This window comes from Pleurodeles waltl, chromosome 8, assembly GCF_031143425.1.
Source record: "Pleurodeles waltl isolate 20211129_DDA chromosome 8, aPleWal1.hap1.20221129, whole genome shotgun sequence".
Lineage (NCBI taxonomy): Eukaryota > Metazoa > Chordata > Amphibia > Caudata > Salamandridae > Pleurodeles > Pleurodeles waltl.
The window spans coordinates 804,963,851-804,985,150 of NC_090447.1; the positions used below are offsets into that span (position 1 = coordinate 804,963,851).

General features: G+C 42.8%; 1 long non-coding RNA gene across 1 annotated transcript in view; it reads left to right on the plus strand.

Annotated features, from left to right (window-relative positions):
• LOC138250309 (uncharacterized) overlaps positions 1–18,106 on the plus strand; it is a 181,131-nt gene extending 163,025 nt beyond the window's left edge. Inside the window, exon 4 of the long non-coding RNA XR_011194930.1 lies at positions 17,821–18,106. This is a non-coding gene — a long non-coding RNA (uncharacterized lncRNA). The remainder of the gene's footprint in view (positions 1–17,820) is intronic.
• The last annotated feature ends 3,194 nt before the right edge of the window (positions 18,107–21,300 follow it).

A 21,300-nucleotide genomic window follows, 5' to 3' on the forward strand; every position in this document is an offset into this window, starting at 1 on the left:
GCTCTACAGCTCTTCTCCTTGGCAGAGGTTCCCCTTGGTTCCAGAAGTAATCTGAAAATCTGGGGTTTTGGGTCCACTACTTATACCCCTTTCTGCCTTTGAAGTAGGCAAACTTCAAAGGAAAGTCTCTGTTGTACAAAAGATCCTGCCTTCCCCAGGTCTGGCGCCAGACTCACACCAGGGGGTTGGAGACTGCATTGTGTCAGGTCAGACACAGTCCTTTCAAGTGTAAGTGACCACTCCTCCCTCCATTCTAGCCCAGATGGTCCATCAGGACATGCAGGATACACCCCAGCTCCCTTTGTGTCACTGTCTACTGGAGATGCACAAACAGCCTAACTGTCAGTCTGAATGGTTTCAGCAAGAAAATGGCCACTTTCTAAAAGTGGCATTTTCAAACTGACAATTTAAAAACCAACTTTACCAAAAGTAGTCTTTTTTAATTGAGTTCAGAGACACCAAACTCCATATGTCTATTTGCCCCCAAAGGAAAACTGAACTTAAAAGTTATTTAAAGGCAGCCCCTGTGTTAACCTATGAGAGTGATAGGCCTTGCAACAGTGAAATCCGAATTTGGCAGTATTTCACTGTTAGGACATGTAAAACACATCAGGACATGTCTCACCTTTAACATACACTGCACCCTGCCCATGGGGGTACCCAGGGCCTACCTTAGGGGTGCCTTACAGGTATAAAAAGGGACGGTTTGGGCCTGGCAAGAGGGTGCACTTGCCAGGTCGAAATGGCAGGTTAAACCTGTACATACAGCCACTGCAGTGGCAGGTTTAGCCCTGTTTACATGGCTACTCATGTGGCTGGCACAACCAGTGCTGCAGGCCCACTAGTAGCATTTGATTTACAGGCCCTGGGCACCTTTAGTCCACTTTACTAGAGACTTACTAGTAAATCAAATGTGCCAATCATGGAAAAGCCAATTACACATACATTTTACACAGGGAACACTTGCACTTTAGCACTGGTCAGCAGTGGTAAAATGCCCAGAGTAACAAAACCAGCAAAAGAAGAGTCAAGCACCCAGTCAAAACATGGGAAAAGGAGGCAAAAAAAACAGGGGAGACCACGTCAAGAATGCCAGGTCTAACAGTGATCACATGATTCAGGTTCAGACCCATTTCGCATTACTGAAACATGTCTGGGAGATGACTTGGTACCATTGCTTCATGAGGCACTTCCACCAGGATATAAAAGTCATAATTTATTGTAGAAAATATATACAGAGGGACTCTAATGCTTGGTCAAATATATCCAGCACCACCACAACCATTTGGTTTAGCAGATTAAAATAAAATGCCTTAATATCCAATTAACCTGACCTGTCTTCCGCCTCCAAATTCCAATCTAGTATCCACCTCATGTTATACTGATGTCAGGAGAGTAGCTTAGTATGCTGAAACTTCTGTGCTGATGACTGCAATGTTCTGGAGTTTTACCACTCAAGGTAGACTCAGAATCATAACATTTTGAAGTAGGTAAATTGAGTTTCATATTTGGGTAACAAAAGCTGCTGTTTGCAAGTGCTTAGAAACAGTGGGATAGACTAATTTTGTTCTGCATAACACTGACTTTTCATGATTATGGCTGCAAGAGTCCAGTATGCTCCACATATTGACACATTTATGCAAACCAGTTGCATCATTCCTGTAACTCATTGCAAATTGGGAAATGCCACATGATTGTGGGGATACCTTACTGCAGTAAGTAGCTGCCTCTTTCACCAGGTACTTAAGCTTTGCCTCTTTTTTTGGGTCCTTGAGACGTAGGACTACACCAATCTTTGGTCTCACAGAGAAAGCCACAGACTTGCTGCCTTAGTGGCAATATTTGTCCTTTGTAAAAGCATAAAACTTGACACTTTGTTGGAAAAAAAAGATGTCATCAGCATAGCTAGGACTAGAACACAATCTTACGCTTTTATTAGGCATTTGGTTGTTCAAAAAAATGGTATAAGAATTTTTACAGGACATTACGTACTACCACTTAGAGAGGGAAATGTAGGTACATGAGAGTTCTGCTTATCATGACATAAGTTTCAATGCATCAGCCCTTGGGAATTTGAACTTTACCAGCCTTACACTGCCCACTCTGTGACATAAACATGCATATGCAGGATGCCAAGTTTGCAGCAACATGTGCATGTGAACCTTTACTGTACTCAGGTCAACACCTTAAGCTTCCTGTAGAATTAACACAACAAACAGAATATAAATCTAGAAATTATTGCATACGTTTTACATTACAAATGGGTACTGGTTGGGTGAGGTTTCAAAGAAAGAGGGGGACGTTACTTGGCCTAGAAGGGCAACAGTGTGCAGGGACAATATGAGGGGGAAAACGGGAGGAGAGTCCTTTGACTGAGGAGGAGGGGATAGTATCCCATTGGATTATTTTCAGATTCTCTATCTGGGAGACTCATAGTTTATAGAAAATTTCAGAAACCAGGCTTGTATAGGGCAGGCTGCATGCCTCCTTTCCTGAGCCATCACTTTGAGCATCATCATAGAAGAGAGAAATGCATAGTTTAGAACTTGCCCCCATTACCACATGAATGCCCCATCCCCTACGCTTCAGTATCTGGTTTCCGTCTGGAGAACATCATAATCTGTAAGTACAGTCAATACAGTTATTTTACCAAATCTGCGTGCAGCCCCATCTGTCTCGTGGCCCATCATCCCGTCACTGGCAAATGTTCCTAAAAAGCAATGCCATTTAGCAAACTACGTATTCATCTCAGACCAATGCTCTGCTGCAGGACCCTCTGTCACTGAGCGGGGGCATTACGGGTTACATGGACTTCCAGGGGCAGCGGTAGAAGGAACGCCAACGTCATTATCGCGCCTGGAGGCGCACATAAAAGCCGACCGGGTCTCCTGCAGTGTTGGACGCGCCAAGGTGCTTGCCCAGGGCAAGACCGGGCCCGTCTTCGTTCACCATCGCCTGGTAGTGGCTCGGCTGGGCCCACCCCCTTTTTTTTGCCCTGGGACCAGTTCTGGGTAAGCCTTCAGCTTGGTTTGGGTGTCTTGTTCCTGCTGTCTTGTTTGTACTGATTGATTAGGAGCTAGGACGGTATGTTACTATTTGTGTGTCCCCCTACAAGAACGTGTGTCCAAAGGAACATCCCAAAGCATGATGGGGAAACGAAAGCTGGGGAGTGCTGAAGACTGCTCCTAGGGCCCCGACAGCCACTACTCTAGACTCTTTCCTAGCCCGTGCGGTCTGAGTGATCTCAAAGGACATCGATCTGGTGGAGCGCTGGCACTCTTTTGAAATAGAAGATGGCCCTAGAACCCTGCTGGTCCCAAAAGCAGCTCTACCAGGGGAGAATGCCACTCAAGTCCACATAAATTGGGTTGGAGTTTCTACTACCCCCAGTTCGACTCTTTTGGTCCAGAACCAGATGCCTGATTGCAATTCACCTGATGCACATAATAACAGTGTCTGCCTATCCCAAGCCAAGAAAAACCGCCAGGACAGGCGAATGGCTAATACAATGTGCCAAACTTTCCCTGTGTGTAATTTGGATTCCCCTAAGGTCGCACCAGGCTTAGGGGACCTTGTTCTTTCAGATTGGGATCGGCTTGCTACTAAGTTTAAAGATCTTATTGCACAAAGTCGGTCTCCATTGCCAGAGAGACTGACCAGCTTAGAAACTACCATTGTGGCCCTGTCAAATTCTATTCCCACCATCCAAACTGGTAAGGATATAAGTGGTTTACCATCCATTGCCTCTGCTGCTAGTGTACCAAGCCCTATCCCTGCAGCGAGTTGCTGCAGCTCTTGTTTTGAGCCTCCCGCCTATCAAACTGTTGCCCTGCCTGTAGTTGGCTCCCAGGAAAACATTGGCAGTTGTGCATCCTGTTGTGCCAGCCGAGGGCCCCCCGGATAGTAACTCAGCCTGTAAACTGCAAAGAACAAGGGCTGTCGGATGTTCAGACCAATGGAGAGCCTCGTGGAGAGCGATGGGAAGGGTCAAAGATGGGCAAGGAGTTACCCACTTTAAACCTGCCCCCGGGCTCTGGCCCCTATGTGGCAATCTTAACGGGGGTCCCTTGCATTTCAGATGATAGCAGGGAATCCACCACTCAGCTAAAGAACAAGGTTATACATCTGCTGGTCCAATATACGGTCTTTAATATAAGGGAATACCGGGACATCTTGTTTGTAAAGAGGGTGAGATGGATGGGCCCATGGGTGTGCCCAGCGAAGAACACTATAGACGGGGATTGTATAATGATAAATTGTAAAATACCCTCACTTGCTAGACGCCATGTTTGGCGCTTTAAAGTGCCCCCTGGTAGAGGCTTGGGAGTTAGAATCCACCCACTTGGCTACTTTTATAGGCACTAGTGTCCCAGGCCCAAGTTCAAGATTCTGGGAGTGCGCAGCACTTAGGCCCGTATTTATACTTTTTGACGCTAAACTGCGCTAACGCAGTTTAGCGTCAAAAAGTTTAGCGCCGGCTAACGCCATTCTGAAGCGCCATGCGGGCGCCGTATTTATTGAATGGCGTTAGCTGGCGCTAGCAGACCGGCGCTGCCTGGTGTGCGTGGAAAAAAACCACGTACACCAGGCAGCGCCGGCGTTGGGGAAAATGGCGTTAGGGCGTCTTAAAAATGGTGCAAGTCAGGTTAACGCTAAAAAATCGCCTCCACCCGATTTGCGCCATTTTTAACGACGCCCAGACGCCATTTACATGACTCCTGTCTTAGTAAAGACAGGAGTCATGCCCCCTTGCCCAATGGCCATGCCCAGGGGACTTATGTCCCCTGGGCATGGTCATTGGGCATTGAGGCATGTAGGGGGGCACAAATCAGGCCCCCCTATGCCAAAAAAAAATATAAAAAAAATAAAAATTTATACTTACCTGAACTTACCTGAATGTCCCTGGGATGGGTCCCTCCATCCTTGGGTGTCCTCCTGGGGTGGGCAAGGGTGGCATGGGTGGTCCCTGGGGGCATGGGAGGGCAGCTGTGGGCTCATTTTGAGCCCACAGGTCCCTTAACGCCTGCCCTGACCCAGGCGTTAAAAAGAGGCGCAAATGCGGGGTTTTTTGCCCCGCCTACTCCCGGGCGTGATTTTTGCCCGGGAGTATAAATACGACGCATTTGTGTTGCAGTCATTTTTTTGGACGGGAACGCCTACCTTGCATCTCATTAACGCAAGGAAGGCGTTCACGCAAAAAAATGACGCTCTTTCCTCATACTTTGGCGCTAGACGCGTCTAACGCCAAAGTATAAATATGGCGTTAGTTTTGCGCCGAATTTGCCTCGAAAAAAACGACGCTAATTCGGCGCAAACGGAGTATAAATATGCCCCTTAGAGTGCTCCCAGGTGGCGCTATCCAATAGATTCCTCCCTGTGCCAACATTGGATACGATTGATTGACTACAGGTCCCTGATATTGAGTCCCCTGAATCCATAGGGAGTGGGTCCTTATCACTTGTTCCCCTGCGGTTGATGAAGGAGGATGGGCTAGAGCAATCCTTTGACTCATTTCTGAAGATTCTTTGTTGGAATATAGCCGGGGTAATGTCTAAGTGTCAGGACGTAGAATGACTTAACCTGGTCACAAAATTTGATGTGGTTATGCTGCAAGAGACCTGGAGCCAAGAAAGGTTTACATGGGAGGGATATGAACGCCGTCATGTCACAGTGACACCTGTTACTGGTGGTAGAGCTCGTGGGGACTTGGCTGTAATGGTTTGCATTGCACAAACCTTCAAATTATTCCAGTTCCTTTTAACCACACTGGGATCCAGATTCTCTGGGTGGTAGTTACCAGAGAGTTTCACTTGTTTTGCTGTAGCTCAGTCAGGGATCCCAGGTGTCCGATTGAGGTTGTTTTTCAAGTTCTATTGACTCTTGAGGCCAGATCACTTAGCCCACTCAAGTGTTTTAATGTTGTCCTAGGTACAGATATCAATGCAAAGTTGGGCCTCAATCAAGTTTCTAGTAACCCTTTTTCAGGGGAATAGCTGCCGCTATGCTCCCTATCCTCTGATTATAGGGGGAGAAAGCTATGGAAGGCTCTGGGTGATGCAGACTATATAACTTGGTCTCCAAAGGGGCAGGTTCCTTGAACCATCTTTCTTTCTCTGGGGGGAAGGGGTCTACTATTGACTACCTATTTGCTTCTTGGTCTTCAATAGGTATTTCCAGTTAGGGGCACGTCCTTCAGTTGTGATATTGCAACCATAACCCCATTGCTGTAAGGCTGGCCCTCCCTATTAGTAATAGCCCAAAAGGGTTACCGGGCCTAAGGGACCTTTCCTCACAGGATAAGGGATTGAGGGTAAGGTGGCGTAGTTTCCCGATTCCGAGATTGATGGAATTAGTGGTAAAGTTCAACACAACCATTATCTCTGAAACTTTACTCTCTGTTGATCCATCGCCCTCACTAGTGTTGCAAGCTTTTTGTGATCTCAATACTTCAGTAAATAATATTACGAGGGAAATGTCTTGTTAGAGCAGACCTATGCATATGGGTTGGTTCAATAGGGCCCCCAAGGTGGCTAATAGGCAGCTTCGGCAGGCTTTAAATTCAAACCGTCGCAATCAGGAGGACATCGTAATAGCAAGGAGGGCATACAAAGAGGCTGTCCGGAAAGGAAATTAAAATTAGAATTAAAAGAAGCTTCCTGGGAGCAAATAATATCGACCTGCAAACTGGGGGATTCTAGGGGTTTTTGGCGCATTGTCTATGGGAAGCAGCTTTGTTTGGCTCCTCTATTTCTCCCAAGAGGTGGGTGTCCCTTTTTCGGAGGGTCTATGCACTAAGGGCCAGATGTAGCAATTTCCAATTTTGCGAATTGGAAATTGCAAATTGGTGCGACTCGCAATTTCCGATTGGCAAAATCGGATGCAGTACGGTGTCTCAGACACCGACTGCGAGTTGCTATGGGGTCGCAAAGACCCACCTCATTAATATTAATGAGGTGGGTCGCATTTTGAGACCCCATAGCAAGTCCCTCCATTCACAGGGATGGTGGCCTGCTGAAGTCAGCAGACCTCCATGTCTGTGACTGCTTTTTAAATAAAGCAGTTTTTTATTTTTATTTTGCAGCCCGTTTTCCTTAAAGGAAAAGGAGTTGCAAAATAAAAAAAATAACGAAGCCTTTTGGTTTCGGTTTTTCAGAGTAGGCAGTGGTCCATTGGACCACTGCCTGCTCTGAAAAACCCTTATTGGCAACATTCACAAAGGGGAAGGGGTCCCATGGGGACCCCTTCCCTTTTGCGAATGGGTTACCACCAGTGTGACACTGGTGGTAACTGTGAATTGCTTTGCGACCGCATTCGCGGTCACAAAGCAATTTAGCATAGTGATGCGAGTCGCAAATAGGAAGGGAACACCCCTTTCTATTTGCGAGTCGCATTCACAATTTGCGAGTCGGTACCGACTCGCAAATTGTGAATGTGCATCGCAAAAGGCTTTTTACATGGCGCAAACTGTGATTTTCGCAGTTTGCACCATGCAAAAAGCTTTCTACATCTGGCCCTAAATGAGGTAGGGCTGGGAAATAACAAAGCAGAGGACCATTTGTTCCCCTTGCACATCAGTTTTGATGTTTCAGAAGTGCGCGCTGCCATTTTAGCTAGCCCCTCAAATAAAGCACCTAGTCCCAATGGGATACCCATGGACCTTTATCGAGAGGAGGTTTCTCTTTGGGCCCCGGAGTTAACTAGTGTTCCAAATTCTGCTGCACAGGGTGGAATCCACACTTTATGGAAAACCGCAGTGATTGTTCCTGTCTTTAAAAAGGGGGATTGACAAGATCCTAGGTGCTATCGCACGATTTCTCTGCTAAATTCTGTTGTAAAGATATTGGGGCGTGTTATTCTGCAGCGACTTGAGGATTAGGTTAGTGCCAAAAACATTCTGTGCTCAGTTCAGTACGGTTTCAGGGAGGGAAAGGACATCATGGAGCAGTGCTTCAATTTGAACTTATTGTTTGGTAAATATGGAGTGGCTAAGCAGGGCCTCTTTTTCTTAGCCTTCATAGACCTCAGTTGCACCTTTAACCATGTAGTTAGGTCCAAGCTTTGGCACAACCTTGTAGCTCTTGGGATGCCTACTCCCTTTGTTGACCTCCTAAGACCACTACATGCGAGGGTTAATGCCTCCGTCAGGTATGGAGTAGGGGGGAATGAACTGAACCATTTAATCTCCCATGTGGGGTCACACAGGGCTGTGTACTGGCCCCTATTCTTTTCCTTTTATATATCAATGGATTAAATTATAATTTGACTATAAAGGGGAAAGACTTGCCTAGAGTTAAGTCCAGTTTTGTTCCCTCTCTGTTGTATGCAGTTGACGTAGTTCTACTGGTCCGTACCGCAAATGGCCTTAGAGGGTTGGTTGACTCATTTGTAAATTTTATGGGTGAGCTAATTACTTGGTGTGTGGGAAACAGAATTCGAAAATTAGCCCCATAACCATTAAGGGTAAGGCCATAAAAAGGGTGGCGTATTTTCCTACTTGGGCGTCCCATTTGACCAGTGTGGCAATTGGCGGCTTTTCTCCAAAATTGATGTATGTGGCGCTTTGTTTAAATTTGCACTCACCGTTGGAGGTAAACCAGTTGTATCGCTATTGCAAGTATAGAATGAAGTGTCTCCCTGTGTTGAAGTAAGGAGCCGCTGTCTGAGGGGTTAATAACAGCAGAGCCATACAAATTGAGGAGAACCGTTTTTGCACAAGACTCCTGGGGGTGGGCCCTTCCAGCCTGATGTTCTTTGTCTTTGAAGATCTGGGCTTGGATTTTGTAGAGGACCAGTTAAAGTTAGCGCCACTGCTGTTATGAATATCTGTGTGGAGTGGGGATGCTACGGACCTGAACAAGGACATTATAGAAGATTATATGGGGTGTGAGTACGGGCTTAAGATTCCCTGGCTAAGGTATTTCCATTCTGTCACCCGGTCTTTAGGCTGCCCAGAGATGTTCAGTGAGCCACGGTGTATCATTAATAGTGACAGAGAAACTATTTAGGATTTTATTTTGACCCATGCAAAGGAAGTGAGGGGAAATGATGCTCTTGCAAAACCAGTTACTTGTCTTCTCTTGCTTTTGAAACGTTGGCTGGCCCAGAGCCCAGGGCTAGAGCTCTCTTAACAATGTTTCGGCTGAGCTCCATCCATGCTCTCATATGTTTCCCACTGGGTCAATATGACCCAAATATGATACAGGTTTGTCCTTGTAATTGTCTTTCGCCACAGATTTTGGAGCACTTTTTTTGTAGTTATTATGACTTTTTAAGGCATAGGTTTCTGTTGCCTAGCCTGAAGGTCAGGGGCTTCCAGCAGTTAAAGCCAGCTTTTTTGTTTTTACAATTATTAAATTTTGAAGTGTTGGCTTTGGCTGTTCTCTCATTTTTGAAGGGTGTGCTGGCTTGGCACACGGATATGAATTTTTAATATATAGGATTATATATGTTTTTATCTTTTTACTGTCGAGCACACAAGTGCTCTGCCCATGTCATGCCTCTCACTTTCATTGGTTCATGATCTTGACTTTTAAAATTTGCTTGCTTTCATTAGTGAAAGGCATGCATACTTCATGCCTTTTCCGGTGTTTAGCCCTCCTTGAGCGCACTGGCCAACTACTAAAAACTTACGAGGCTCAATGTTTTCAGCCTGGTTTCTGCACTACTTTATCTTTTTATTTTCCATGCAGCGCGATTGCGCTGGGTTTTACATAGCGCAAGCACGCTCGTTTTTTTTGGTTTTCAATTTCAGGACGATCGCATTGCGTTTTACATAGCGCTATTGCGCTCGTTTTTTTTCTTTCTATTAGTGTGGCAAGAAAAGCCCGGTTAGGAGTTTACAATGCTAATAACTCTAACCCCTTTGCATTACAAATGCTTGTTATAAGTTGGAATTTTTTTATGTGTTTTTAATATGTGTTTAGTTTTATATTGTGTTTTTATGCTCTTTTATGATCAATCAATCATACCAACAGCATCTGCTTTTCCCCTTTCTGTACTTATCACCATTCCTCTTCATATGTGCTTATTTTCCCAAACAAGGTATTTATTATAACCAAGATCTGCCTTTTGTTTCCTTTCGGCTAGAGAACCTTTTGCTGCTGTTTTGCTGCTTTGCCTCTTTTCTGTGCTATAAATTTATTCACATTTCTGAGCCATTTAGTAGCCAATATTTGTCAATGTTAAGGGGGCAGTCGACTATGAATTATTTTCAGATTGTGTATGATGTAAGTGTGGAAACAGAATGTTCTTTGGTCATGGCACACTAGTCGGCATGTATAAGGTGAGAGGACTGGTTGTCAAAAGGTTCCAAAGGAGCAGAAGGCTTTTGAAAAAAGAAGTGTATGAAGAAGGCAAGTCATGCTTAAGTGTGACAAGGCAGAGCTTAGTCTGAAGTGTGTGTCTTTTTTGCTACCATTTGTGAGAGCAGATGGGGCAGATTAATGGAAAGTGGCGCTGCAACAACTGTAGTGCCACTTTCCCTGCGCCCCTTAGCATTCCCCTACCGCCACTATGTGTGCGTTGTATTTAAAATATGCAGGGTAGGGGGCATTAGCATCATTTTTCATAACGCTATTGATGTACTCTGCAGGAGTACATAGTACCCCATTCTAAAGAATGGAAGCCCCCTTTTAAAGTCCGCTCTTGAGCAGGCGTTAAAAGTCCCATAAAAAATGGCACAAGGAAATATCATAATTTTTCCAGCTCCCCTAATGGGGGAACACTCCCTTTGCATATATTGTTCCTGGCACAGGCATAGTGTAGCACAAGGGGTTACAGAGTGCATGTACTGCAGGCATTGCACCACCCTGTAAATAAGGTGTGAGGATTTCGGCCTTGTTGGGCCACATTAACATAAAAAACAATTACGTTAATATGGCGCAAGGTGGCGCTAGGGCATTATATATATGCCCGGAAGTGTGCTGCAGTTGTGGTGCAGTGAATGAAACAGTAGTGATTCATACTAGAATTGGGTGTAGTTGAAAATACCTAAATGTGGCCCTAGAGGTGAGTGTATTCTTGAAGCAGAAAACCATGGTCATCATGAGAAAGTAGCTCATTGTCATCTGTACAGCGGCTTGGGTTGGGTTTTCAAATTTGGTGAAGGTACATAGACTAAAATGTTGTTCAGAGGAATGTGTTGAGTCATAGGATGTGTTGAGTTTAGTGTGCGTTTGGTTGAACTTTATGGCCTTTTAAATCACAGGCAGGCACATGCTTAACTGCACTGAATGGATGTATGTTTTGACTGGAACATATGTAAGAATTAGAATGAGATGTGAGAATGAGCCTGGCTGGCAACAGGTATGTGAGTGGTTGATCTATGGTTCAAACCTTTACCTAAGAGTGATACTTTATGCCATGTGCCTTGTGATAATGTGATTCATGCAGTTGATGGAATTTTATCCAAATGTAGCTCGGAGGTGATAATTTGGTAGAAGACAGCAGTTAAAACTGGAGATTCAGATTTCAATCCTGGGGTGTACCTTCAGGTGTATCATTTGTAAGCGCTTTCTGTACCAGTACAACATGAGCTTTGAGGTTTACTCTTCAGGCTATTAAAAGGCAGAGAAGAGAATGCAGGACTGTGGTATACGATCACAGGGTAGAAGCTGGAACAACACCTTTGCTGGCAAGTTCAGGATGCAAATCAAATGCAATAAGATGAAATACACTGACATACTTTAGGAATGATAACTCTGACAGTGGTGGCATAAACCTGGGAAGGAAAACAAAGAGAAAGAAATATCTGCTTGTGTAGTCATGCATTGGAAGGAAGACCTAAAGATGTGGTTGACATGCGAGTCCTAGTGAAAGGTTGGCATCCAGGATGACTCAAAAGCATTTTACTGTGGCAGAGGAAGGAGCCAGGGGCAAATTACATCAGCCACAAAGAGGAAAAATGGGTCAACCACAGGAGAGGATACACAAATGTATTTGTGCTTGCTGGCATTGAGCTTCAGGCGTGTTTTGGTTATTCACTGATGTGTCAAGGTCCCAACATAGAGAATAAAACTGAGATTGTAGTTCTAATTTCAGGATAATCTGCATACCCATAACAATATAGATAAACAGTTTCAGTCAGGTTATGAAGAAGACTGAGGAAGATTTGTCATGAACTAGGAGCAACTGTACAGATACTTAAACACACTGTGCTAGTGGGCACATTGTAGAATTCAAAGATGGAGTGGAGATTACCTGGGCCTGATTTGAAAGGAAAGATGAGATCCAGGCCTTGTCCTGGATCGTGCATGATTCCTGGTAGTATCACAGCAGCATAGTTCAGAGGAATAATGAACCAATTGAAATGATGCCTACAGGTCATGTAGGATGAGAGATATTGCTTTTATTCACCTCAATTTGACCATGAGGTTTTCCCAGTTGGCAGTGATGTTCAACTCTAATTCACAGCATCAGTAAAAACTTAATTGGGCACTGGCAGGGAGTTTGTGGGTTTCGATGTGATGGTTCAGTAGCAGTAGCAGAAGTTATTTTCTTACAATGAGTGTGCCCAACAAAGGTTCACTGGCAATAGGCCTGTATTTGTCTGAGTTTTTAGCATCAAGAGACGATTTGTTGGCGAGTGGTTTGATGTTTGAAGTTTTGAGGGCTAATGTAGATACAGTGGTGAAAGGTAAAGCTAAAACATTTAAGTCTGAAATTGGACATTAAAACACTCTGATAATATTAACACAATTGAAACTGATCCAAGTATGTTTAGAGACAGAACCTGCTGCCTAACAAGTAGTGCCATAGATTTGAAGTCAGTACCACGCACAATTATTCTTAATCATGTGTGACCTGACCAGGCATCCTGTGGCTTGCAAACTTCACATATAGCTCAATTCCCTTCCTGAGCCAGTCAGCTTGACAGACTTTGGTGATGAAGAAAGGGATACAAAAGTCGGTTTAAGCAATAGGAAAGATCGCAGGACTATAGGGTGACCAGATTGCAGATTGTGAGAAGCAAAAACCGGGAAAGGCAAGACATAAAAGTAGAACTAAAGCCTTTACTCTTCTATATCTGGCCTGTCTCATTGTTTGCGTAACCTTGAAAATATGTGCCTATATATATTTTTTGTTTTCCTATTAAACTTTGGCGCCATTTGACGAATCTTCACAAAAGTTTCAAAACTAGTCCACCACTCACTTCAGCTGCTGTCTGGACGGTTTGAGGGTGACCAGTCAAGCAGGGGCTAAGAAATAAAGGGGTCCCAAAACGCGTTTTCTCCATGCAATTTCACATAGGGATTTTAGACACCGCAACAGCCCAAACCGCTGAACAGAATTACACCAAATTTGGCAGAAAGCTAGATTTTGGCCCAGAAAGAACTTTTGTTGTAATTTGTTCAGTAGTTTTGGAGTTATTAAAGAAAAAAGATTTATGTATATTTAAAGACGCAGATTCACTGCAGTGGATCCACAGATCCACATGTCAACAGCAGTGCGTGATTGGCAGGCCGCAACCTGAGAGAAAGGTCGCCCCCACCCCTTTATCAATTGGGACACGGTTCCCGGGGATGGGAGGAATAAAGAATACATAGAATATAAGGGGTCAAGATAAAAGTATCCTGACCCTATGGGACTGATCAAGGGACCTCTGAAAGACCCATCATGGGCAAGAAATTGCCCAAAAATGTTTTCTTTGGGGAGCGCTAGGATCCATGGATCCTCTGCAGTGTTCAGCATGCCCCCGTGTGAATCCATGACAGATCTGTAAATCTAGACTCCAATTAAAAAAAAAAAAACTCACTCACAGACTCATTGACACTCACACCCACTCACAGACCCACAAAACCACTACCACACCCAGCCATAGACCCACACAGCCACTCACACACCCACACACCCACACAACCACTCACACACCCACTCACAGACCCATAAAACCACTCACACACCCACTCACAGACCCACACAGCCACTCATACACCTACTCACACATCCACTCACACAACCACTCACACACCCGTACACTCCCACTCACAGACCCACAAAACTACTCACACCCACTCATAAACCCACACAGCCACTCAGAGGAGCACTCACCCACCCCTTATATACACTCACACACCCACTTACATACCCACACGCACCCAGTCACACACCCATACAGCCACTCACAGACCCACATCATGGGGTTGGCTGCATGCAGGCAATTGGCTGCATGCGAGGGGTTGGTTGTAGGGTCTGGCTGAAGGCTAGGCTCAGCGACCTACCCCACCACACACAGTGAAAGGCTGTGCACAGCAGCAGCTGGGCTAACATATGGTAATTAAATATTACTTTCTGTTAAAAAAAACTAGAAATTCATAAAAAAATAAAAAGGTTGCAGGGACGATATAGGTAGGAAATAGAATTTAAAAAAACCTTAGAATTTCACAAAAAAGCCAAAGGTTACAGGGACGTTATAGTTAGGTTCAGATTTTACATACACAAAACCATAGAAATCCAGCAGTTATAGTTATACTCATCTCAAGAAGCTGTAACGCTTGCCCTAAATTATCTATAATCCATGCCCTCGCAGTGCACTGCTAATTACCTCACATATTGCATCACTCATGACAGCTTCTATCACATCATTGTTAATATCACTGCAACATTTGCAGTTAAATTATTGATGAGAAAACTGTGTATGGCGTGGCGCGGGTTATAGTTAGCTTAGAGCACGAGTTATAGTTTCTTTAGCTATGTATAACTATAACTGCTTAATTTCTATAACTATAAAGTCCCTGTAACCTTTGTTTTTTCGATGAATATATTTATAAATATATATATGTGTGTCTACCTTTACCTCCGTCCTGGGCCCCTTATGCCCACCCTGTCTCCCCTCTGCTGAGAGCATGCAGCCTCAGAAAATATATTTCTGATAGTATGCTGCCCCAAGTGACTGACATATAGACAAAAGAACCCCAATATTTGATCACCCCAATATTTACCAAAATAATTCCACTCTGGAATCTCCCATTAATCTAGCAGTTAGAGACTGCACTTCTCATCAGGGAAACAACTATTTAGTTGAGTTAAACGGAATAAAAATATTAAATGCATAAAGGACTACGTTCTAGATCAAAAATAGGCAAAAGAGATTGTATTATAGGAAAAAATTGAAGCAGTACAAGGAGAATAATCATAAATAACCATAAAGACCCAAAACGGAAGTATAGGAAATAATAGAAATGAATCAAACCCCTAAATAGGCATGCTTTAAGCAAAAAGTGTCAAACTCATGAAGAGTACTGACAGCATAACAAGACATCTACAGGGAAAATGGTAAAGTATTCCTGTTGATGACAAAAAGAGAATGAAGCTTGCAAAACATCAAATCATATAGGTTTTGTAGCGAAATTGCACCAACTATGAAAAGAGTCTGCGAATTCAGTATGGTATGATCATGTTTATGGTTGCATTCTGCAAATTAGGATCAACAACAACTTAATTAAAAACTACGTAAGCACTAAGCCATTTCTAAAGGTAAGAGAAATAACTGATTGGTTCCTCAGCAACTGCTCTCCAGAGATATAAAATACAAGTTAAATATTTCTTGAACAAGGGCTCCTAGAACTCACACATCTTCAGTGGTGCTTCCAGCGGAAGTCCTTGAAAATTATGCTTTGGGTACATCATGGAAGCCTCATTCACAATACACGCTTTCTAACACGATTCTTTACAACACTAATTAATTGACCTAATCTGCTTGATTCACCGAGGAGTAATGGGAGGGATATCTTTACAGCAGGACACTAAATGGGAGGGTGGATGAGCAGGAGCAGTTGAACAGGATACGAGAACCAGCAGCCATTTTAAAATAATGGCATACTGCTAGAAAATGGGGCACAATTATTCATGGCATTATCTAGACTTATGTATGATCTTGGTTCATCAGTTAAGACTGTAGCATTATAACTAAAGCACTCCAAAATTATTTTCACCCGTTATTTGCACATTTTGTATATTTTTAATAATGCTTTAACACCCCATGATCTCTTAGGATACAAAAGAATCACCAAACCTACTCTGTGGGCTCTTGTGGCAATAAGATAGGTTTGGCATACATCGGCACGGATCTGTCTCAACTAAGTGTCTGTCCATTTAACAAGATATCTTCAGCTGATTAAGTAAGAGCAGGATTCGTGATGGAATATTTATCACGAAGTTGTTGAGTGTTCTCTGGCAACTAACAAGACCTCTAGTTTGAATGGAGAAAGACAAATGAAAATTGTTTTCACCGATGCAGCAGAAACATGAACAAAAGTTCCATGATAGAAGGCGGGTGTAAGGATGCAAGATATAGGGTTAAATGTTTAATTTGGTCTATGAATTGTCCTTAAAATTGGCAGACATTACTGGCTATTAAATGGCTCAGAAATGTGAATATATGTAGGACCTACTCTTCCTCGTCCTCAGGGGTCCCCACCTCTCCTTTTGGTACGCTTCCAGGACATGGTCTCAGGGCTGCCACAGCACACTGTTGGTAACAATACGCAATATAAATGCAATTAGAAAAAGCCTTCAAGCGATCCATAACCAACGTAACATTGCACACAAAATATGTCCAAATGTGCCTATTTTCTAACATTACAGCCCTTGACAAAATATGCAGCAACTTTACATTTTTTATTATTTACCTTTATCCTTAGCTGTTGGTGGTCATCTTTTGCAGAAATGGAAGACACTTAATTATTTTCACAATTGCCTCCCTTTGGTGGATTATCGCAGATCACTAAAATCAAACGTATATAGAAAAAGTATTCACCTTTTTTACTGCTGGTACACAACCAGTGTTGTTAAAAACTAACAGGAGTACAATCGCACTTGAACAGCATCACGTAATGTGGATTTAGTGCCAGACATCTTGGAGCAGTGCTTGTGTCCCAGAAGCAAAAGGGAGTACTGCTGTGTGATTACAGGATTATTTTATGTGGTCAGTGAGTCCTTAACATTTTGTCAGTTAATTAAAATATTATATTGTTAGCATAGTTGTACAGTAATACAGTAAAGTATGCAAATAAAAAGCAGAATGTAAGCCATCAAGTAAAAATACCCAAATGGTCAGCTAAAATAATATTACAAATATAAATATATTAAAACTAACATTACGTAAAACCTTTTAAATTTTACATTAATTTGTGTTACAAATAACATAGTTGGACTCCTTAAAGTGCATAAATTCAAGTTCAGAAAAACATTGTTAATAATGAAATCAAAGATAATCATTTCATTGCTAGTAAGTCTTTTCTTCCCAAGTGCCCTGTTCTCCTTAAAAATGTGCATCCGCAACCTGGATGACTATAGTGCTCTTGTTCGTAGACAATGTTTTTTCCGAACGATTTATAGAAGTACTTGACTCCTCCATGGCTTTGTCACGGGACAGGGACTGTTTCACCACTTTACACCAGTACTTAATGGTGTAACATTCCAGCGTACTAGCAAGTTTAAGAAAACCCATCGAAAGTAAAAAACAAAATGTGTATCATTTGCATTCCTGCAAGGCCGCTCTTTCTTTCTCACATGCATGTGATTTCTCATGCAGATGTTAGAGCGCTACAGCACACAACAGCCAAAGTGAGAAAGGGGTACTACTTTGCAAGCAGTCTTTATGGCATCTAAACTGTATTTAATATGTCAATATCTACAGAGAGAGAGTAAGAGAGAAAGAGTGTGAGCGTGAGTGTGCCTTGTGGCAAATGGCACTTTAATATATAAAGTTAATATCTTAAATGGTTTGGGCGGATATTTTCAACAAGTGAACAACAGATTAAAATTGGATGGACATTTAACCACTACAAAAATGGTCTAATATTGTCTACTTATTTTCAGAATCTCAGAATTCACCACCTCGATTCATCCATGAGCTGTCATCCTTATCTCCATCGATTGCCATCTTCTTCATGCTCACCCCATCTAGTGTGTCTTGTCGTATTATTTACTTTTAAAATGCATGTTTCCACATGAGAATGATTGTTTTGTGAAAGCACGTTAATCGTTAATTGTGGTATCGTATTTGTGTAAATTAAATTTGGTTGCAATAAAACATGTGTTTATATTTGTTGTAAATCTTTGTGCATTTTTCATATTTATTTAATAAACCTGTGTATTTCTTGTACATGGTGGCTCTCTCAGTTGCATGAAAACTGTTATTGTGTTGTGTTTTTCTAGTGTGTATTTAATCGTGTGCATTTTGAAGTGGTTATTTCTTCTTGCTTTTTCCATGCTTGCAACCCCTTGCTTCATACCTCTGCAGGTCAGATTTGTTACCTGCTCAGTCACCAAGACATAATTGGATCACATTATGCTTAAACATCATCTGAAAGCAATTCACTAAGTTTAGAGATTAGCAAAGATTCAGATTGGTAATACACACGAAATGTAAAAGCTTTGTATTTTCATTGTGGTCCCTTTCATCCATACGTTCTTCATTGATCCACTCATCCATCCACACTTCCATTCATCATTACCACACTCATCAATGTAAAATATAGAATAATCATTGCATCCTTTACCTGCTTTGAATTCAGGCAACCTTCTGATGTTGATACATATTCAACTTAAAGAGTGGTGGTACAGCTAAACCCCTTACCCTAAAGGAAGTATGAGGAATTTGGAAAGAGAACTTATTTTGTGGCCATGAAAAAACAGAAACACCTCTTGAATCTCAGAGGACTGATGGTCACAAAGTGTGAACTTGTAGAAGTTCAGCATGTACACAGTGCTGTGTAGGATTCGTAAAAGTTGCCCTCTCTGGAATTAATAAACAGCAGATGTGTACCATCAAGAGGTAAAGTTGATTATAAAACTGAAACACGCTTATTTTACAGCTAGGCAGAAGCAAGGGAAATAGTGAATAATTTTAGGGATGAGTTGATTGTCCAAGTTTCATTAAGAAAATCCAAGAAAGGCTATGGGCTAGCCGAAACCCTGCTTTTGCGTTGGTGTATGCAAGAGATGGAGAACAATTACAAAGAGAAGAAAAGAGAGAAGGTTGAACGACATGGAGGTAAGAACACTAAGGCCCATATTTATACTTTTTGACGCTAAACTGCGCTAACGCAGTTTAGCGTCGAAAAATTTTGCGCCGTCTAACGCCATTCTGAAGCGCAATGCGGGCGCCGTATTTATGGAATGGCGTTAGCCGGCGCAAGCAGACCGGCGCTGCGTGGTTTGCGTGGAAAAAAAAACACGTAGACCAGGCAGCGCCGGCGTTGGGAAAAAATGACGTTAGGGCGTCTTAAAATGGGGCAAGTCAGGTTGAGGCAAAAAAATCGCCTCAACCCGATTTGCGCCATTTTTTTACGACGCCCAGACGCCATTTCATGACTCCTGTCTTAGTAAAGACAGGAGTCATGCCCCCTTGCCCAATGGCCATGCCCAGGGGACTTGTGTCCCCTGGGCATGGTCATTGGGCATAGTGGCATGTAGGGGGGCACAAATAAGGCCCCCCTATGCCACCCAAAAAAAAGTAAAAAAATATAAAAAATAATACTTACCTGAACTTACCTGAATGTCCCTGGGGTGGGTCCCTCCATCCTTGGGTGTCCTCCTGGGGTGGGCAGGGGTGGCAGGGGGGGTCCCTGGGGGCAGGGGAGGGCACCTGTGGGCTCATTTTGAGCCCACAGGCCCCTTAACGCCTACCCTGACCCAGGCGTTAAATAGTGGCGCAAATGCGGGGTTTTTTGACCCGCCAACTCCCGGGCGTGATTTTTGCCCGGGAGTATAAATACGACGCATTTGCGTCGCCGTAATTTTTTTAGACGGGAACGCCTTCCTTGCATCTCATTAACGCAAGGAAGGCGTTCACGCAAAAAAATGACGCTATTTGCCAATACTTTGGCGCTAGACGCGTCTAACGCCAAAGTATAAATATGGCGTTAGTTTTGCGCCGAATTTGCGTCGAAAAAAACGACGCAAATTCGGCGCAAACGGAGTATAAATACGGGCCTAACTGTTCCAAGGGAGCATATGTCCAGGGAAAAAACACAGGGAGTTAAAGATGTGAGAGCAGCTTTCATATGGCAGATTGTTAGATGTTTCCAGAGGTAGGTCAGGAGTGTCACCGGTGTGGGCTCAAATGGCATTTTGAAAGAATATCCGTAGTTAGCAGTAGATTGAAAGTTGCCTTTGTGGAAAATGAGAGTAATAAAGGTGTATAAAAAATGGGTTTGTTATACAATTTTAGGAAATGTATGTGTATAAATGTGTATATTGTTCTAGTGTTGCAAAAAATGTTCTCAACATTTTTGGATAACAATTAATTTAAATACAAATAATTTTGCAATAATTGTGCTTGGTCTGATGTGATGTGGTATTTTGTTAACAATTCCCTGGCGATCGGGGCTTAAGTGACACCAGTATGTAAACAGTGAAACATAAGAATGGCTGATTCAGACTTTGGGGATGATTTACTAAGTTCTCACTCAGCACAGCAAATAAAATTAATGTGCTGCATCGCATGAAAGAGAGAGAGAGCAGGACAGCACCATATCTAGCAAAATATGCTCTTTCTCCCTCCTTTAATTGGCGCAATAGAGGCAGCATGTCGCCAATGCACACAGCATGATGTGAACCTTAGATTTTGTAACAGAAGGGATTCTTCCAGTAAAATATATCATGTTTACACATAGTTTAGCACTTTCCCACTTTTTATGTGTCTTATACAGTGCAGCATGCATGCAAAGTTGGAAAGTTGTTGAGAAAAGAAGACTTTCCTCAATCTTTATGCCTGCCTTATTGGGATATTATTTTAGCTCAAAGTGCTGTCTACCTCTTTTTTTTTTAGAACATAGGGCTTTATTTGTGTTGTGTCAGAAACCATACGAGGTTCCATGGGATTCCATAGCACCAGCCATGGAACACCCTCTTCACACAAACTTGCATGTAGTGCCACTTTGTGTTACTTTATGGCTACTTTCCAGTGCAAATCTGGAATCCCACAATAACACTTTGAACCTGTTTAGTCACTTTTGTGACAAAGACTGGTGCAATCTGTTAGTAAGTCTGCCCAAAGTATTGTAAGTGTGATTAATGAATTGTTGGGAGCCACACCAGGGCATCTTCACTGATTATTTCAGGTTTTTGGAGAAATTGTAATTGGAATAGGAGGCCGAGGTAGTGTAAAATACCATCAAATCAAATTACATCTAGACTCCATAAATCCGATTGCATTTATTGCCATATTAGGCTTCCTTTTTATTTGCCTCGAGGAGTTTCCATCTTCCAGGACATGAAGGTGAGGTAATTTGAGAATCAACACAGCATCATATTTTTTAAGATGATGTTTTAGTTTATGGGACAACAAAAAAT